Source organism: Oncorhynchus gorbuscha, unplaced genomic scaffold (genome assembly GCF_021184085.1).
Source record: "Oncorhynchus gorbuscha isolate QuinsamMale2020 ecotype Even-year unplaced genomic scaffold, OgorEven_v1.0 Un_scaffold_5437, whole genome shotgun sequence".
NCBI lineage: Eukaryota > Metazoa > Chordata > Actinopteri > Salmoniformes > Salmonidae > Oncorhynchus > Oncorhynchus gorbuscha.
Window position 1 is genome coordinate 20,515 of NW_025749242.1, and position 4,805 is coordinate 25,319.

Below are 4,805 nucleotides of genomic sequence, written 5' to 3' on the forward strand. Positions count from 1 at the left end.
GACCCCATTTTGAATCGTATAATTCTTGTGGAGTACACAACAGTGTAATGGACTACAGTACCCATTAGCGTAGTGCTTGTGGACTACAGTACCCACCTATACATGTTCGTCCGGTGGCCGACGGTCATCCCAGAGGGACACTGGCAGATGAAGGAACCCACGGTGTTCACACACTTCCCATTGATACACACCCCCGGAAACACCTCACACTCATTAACATCTACAGGTGGAGAGAGAACACACAACCTAACAACATCACAACACTAGAAACACAACAGACACACATACTAGAGCCTGTTATCAACAACAGAATAATACAAGGTTAAGTGAACTAACAGAACTATGTATTGTCCATGAGAACTATGATAAAATCATTGCGTTGGGTGATTTTAATATTCATGTTGACAAAGAGACTGACTCCAAGGCCATTGCATTTATGAATGTTTTGAGCTCTATATACTTTATCCAATAAGACAATTAGAAAGACCAGGTAAAAAATCTAGGGTTATTTTAGATTCTGAACTCAATTTTGAATCACATACTGGGAATGTGACCAAAATAGCTTTAAACCACCTGAGGAACATTGCCAAGATGCCGTCGTTTCTACAGAGACTCATCCATGCTTTTATTACAAGCAGGCTTGACTACTGTAATGCTCTCCTTTCTGGTCTACCCAAGAAAGCCATTGGTCAACTGCAAAACATACAGAATGCTGCAGCACGGGTACTGACCAAGACCAGACGGAGAACACATTACACCGGTTTTAAGGTCTCTGCACTGGCTGCCTGTGAGTAATATAATTCATTTTAAGATTCTTATTGGTTTATAAATCAATCCACGATTGTGCACCCCAATACATGTCAGACATGCTTTTAAGTTATGTACCCAGTAAGTCCCTCCGGTCCTCTGGCACTGGCCTTTTAACTATCCCAAAGCCAAAGACCAAGAGGCATGGAGAGGCAGCATTTAGTTATTATCCCCCAGCTTCTGGATTAGCCTGCCAGAGAACCTGAGGGGGGCCGAAACTGTAGACATCTTTTGAAAACACACATTTTTAGCTTTGCCATTCCTTAGGGTGCTTTTTAGTTTTTATTGTTATTCTTTAGTTTTTGTTTGTTTGTAGTAAATATTTCCATTTTTGTTTTGTTTGTTTTGTCTTGTGAAGAACATTGTGTTGCATTTCATGTCTGAAATGTGCTGTGTAAATAAAGCGTCTTTGATACATGCCAACGCAAACAATCAATGCAGAAAACTGTATTATAACCCATTTTTGAAATCCAACACTGGATTTGAGGGAACATGTATTTGCTCAGTGAAAGATGTGTCTTGTCGGAGTCCTTCTCAGGTGGCATTACCTTCACAGATGGTCCCTCTGCCTCTGGCATAACCCTTAGTGCAGAAATGATCTGAAGAGGAGGAGGAGAGAGAACAAGACATATTCAAATACCTCCACATTATGTGAGACCCTGACCTAAAGGCTTTCATGTGTAATAGATCTGGTCATGACCTGACCGGAAAACTCCTGGCCCCAGTTATAGGATCATTCACACTTGGTACAGAGGCCTAGCTAATAATTCTACCTTAGCTACAGTACAGGTTCTAATTCTCACCTAGTTACAGTACAGGTTATAATTCTACCTAGCTACACTACAGGTTCTATTTCTACCTAGCTACAGTACAGGTTCTAATTATCACCTAGCTACAGTACAGGTTCTATTCTCACCTAGTTACAGTACAGGTTCTAATTCTCACCTAGCTACAGTACAGGTTCTAATTCTCACCTAGCTACAGTACAGGTTCTAATTCTCACCTAGTTACAGTACAGGTTCTAATTCTACCTAGCTACACTACAGGTTCTAATTCTCACCTAGCTACAGGCAGGTTCTAATTCTCACCTAGCTACAGTACAGGTTCTAATTCTCACCTAGTTACAGTACAGGTTATAATTCTACCTAGCTGCACTACAGGTTGTATTTCTACCTAGCTACAGTACAGGTTCTAATTCTCACCTAGCTACAGTACAGGTTCTAATTCTCACCTAGCTACAGTACAGGTTCTAATTTCACCTAGCTACAGCACAGGTTCTAATTTCCTCACCTAGCTACAGTACAGGTTCTAATTCTCACCTAGTTATACAGTACAGGTTCTAATTCTCACCTAGCTACAGTACAGGTTCTAATTCTCACCTAGCCAGCAACAGGCTTTAATTCTCACCTAGCTACAGTACAGGTTGTAATTATCACCTAGCTACAGTACAGTTCTAATTCTCACCTAGCTACAGTACAGGTTCTAATTCTCACCTAGCTACAGTACAGGTTCTAATTCTCACTAGCTACGGTGCAGATTCTAACACTCACCTTTGCTACAGTACAGGTTCTAACCCTCACCTAGCTACAGTACAGGTTCTAATTCTCACCTAGCTACAGTACAGGTTCTAATTCTCACCTAGCTACAGTACAGGTTCTAACCCTCACATAGCTACAGTACAGGTTCTAATTCTCACTAGCTACAGTACAGGTTATAATACTCACCTAGTTACAGTACAGGTTCTAACCCTCACCTAGCTACAGTAGTACAGGTTATAATTCTCACCTAGCTACAGTGCAGATTCTAACCCTCACCTTGCTACAGTACAGGTTCTAACCCTCACCTAGCTACAGTACAGGTTCTAACCCTCAACTAGCTACAGTACAGGTTCTAATTCTCACCTAGTTACAGTACAGGTTCTAACTCACCTAGCTACTGTACAAATTCTAACCCTCACATAGCTACAGTACAGGTTATAATTCTCACCTAGCTACAGTACAGGTTCTAATTCTCACCTAGCTACAGTACAGGTTCTAATTCTCACCTAGCTACAGTACAGGTTCCAACCCTCACCTAGCTACAGTACAGGTTCTAATTCTCACCTAGTTACAGTAAAGGTTCTAATTCTCACTCTAGCTACAGTACAGGGTCTAACCCTCACCTAGCTACAGTACAGGTTCTAATTCTCACCTAGTTACAGTACAGGTTCTAATTCTCACCTAGCTACAGTACAGGTTCTAACCCTCACCTAGCTACAATACAGGTTCTAACCCTCACATAGCTACAGTGCAGGTTCTAATTCTCACCTAGCTACAGTACAGGTTCTAACCCTCACCTAGCTACAGTACAGGTTCTAACCCTCACCTAGCTACAGTACAGGTTCTAATTCTCACCTAGCTACTGTACATGTTCTAATTCTCACCTGGTTCACACTAGGCACATGTTCCTCCCCAGGCCTCTCCCCAGAGAAGGGCTATAGGTTAAATAGGTTCTATAAGTTCTAGAAGTTCCATATGGTTCTATATGGTTCTGTAGGTTCCCACTAACCTGGTTCACAATTGGCACAGGGACTTCCCCAGGCCTCTCCCCCCAGAGAAGGGCTACAGGTTAAATAGGTTCTATAAGTTCTAGATGTTCCATATGGTTCTATATAGTTCTGTAGGTTCCCACTAACCTGGTTCACACTTGGCACAGGGACTTCCCCAGGCCTCCCCCCAGAGAAGGGCTACAGGTTAAATAGGTTCTATAAGTTCTAGATGTTCCATATGGTTCTATATAGTTCTGTAGGTTCCCACTAACCTGGTTCACACTTGGCACAGGGACTTCCCCAGGCCTCTCCCCAGAGAAGGGCTACAGGTTAAATAGGTTCTATAAGTTCTAGATGTTCCATATGGTTCTATATAGTTCTGTAGGTTCCCACTAACCTGGTTCACACTTGGCACCGGACTTCCCCAGGCCCTCCCCAGAGAAGGGCTACAGGTTAAATAGGTTCTATAAGTTCTAGATGTTCCATATGGTTCTATATAGTTCTGTAGGTTCCCACTAACCTGGTTCACACTTGGCACAGGGACTTCCCCAGGCCTCTCCCAGTGTGGAGCAGCAGTGTGATTTCAGAGTGGCTCCGTTGATGTTGATCTCACAGCGTCCGTTAATCACCTTCAGCCAACATGTGCCTTTACTGGTCTCTACAGGGACAGGGAGAGGGAGGGCAGAGGACTGTACTAGTAAACATCATAACATTTCATAGCTGACATTTTAGCCCCTCAGATAGTAGTCCCCAATCCTCTGGCCAAAAGTAACATCCTCTCACGTACCTATACACTGTGTTCCAGAGGCGTCCAGCGTGCTGCCTGCTGAGCAGAGACACGTAGGACCCCGGGCTGTTCTTTACAGTCCCCGTTCACACACGGCTTCGACTCACACTCATCAATGTCTGCAGGAGACAACACATATTCATCAATATCGACAAGAAACACACACACATCTATATGAATTAGAGGAGAAAGTAATCCACAAATCAATATCTACAGGAAGATGTGTTACCACGTCTTTCTTCTACTCCTGACAAGCTTCTAACACGTCTTCTGTGTGACAGACTGACAGCAGGGCTGAGGGTCAACTCCATTTCAATTCCAGACAATTATGGAAGTACCTTGAAATTCAATTCCAATTCTCTGAACTTTAAATGTGATTAAACCCAACCCTGACAGACAGACGGACAGACAGTAACTCGTCTGGGCCAGTGTATCTCACCTTCACAGACATCCGGGTCCTGTGCTGAACAGGAAGCTGTAGGGACAGTTGCAGGTGAAACTACCTGGAGTGTTCCTGCACAGGCCGTTGTCACACAGTAACCTGTTCACTGCACACTCATCTATGTCTGAGAGGAGACAGATACACAGGCGGAGGTAATACCACAGAATGATATCTTAGAACTCATTTAATACGATCTCTAGGGTTATTCATCTACAGTATGTCTCGACAGACAGACAGACAGA

The 4,805-nt window shown here is 43.2% G+C and overlaps 1 long non-coding RNA gene across 1 annotated transcript; it reads right to left on the reverse strand.

Moving 5' to 3' along the window:
* Window positions 1-176: 176 nt before the first annotated feature.
* LOC124029084 lies at window positions 177-4,174 on the reverse strand. Its single transcript, XR_006837718.1, has 4 exons — window positions 4,122-4,174; window positions 3,855-3,992; window positions 1,356-1,406; window positions 177-220 (listed from the first exon to the last, which is right to left on the reverse strand). It is a non-coding gene; the product is annotated as an uncharacterized LOC124029084 (long non-coding RNA).
* Between the last annotated feature and the right edge of the window lie 631 nt (window positions 4,175-4,805).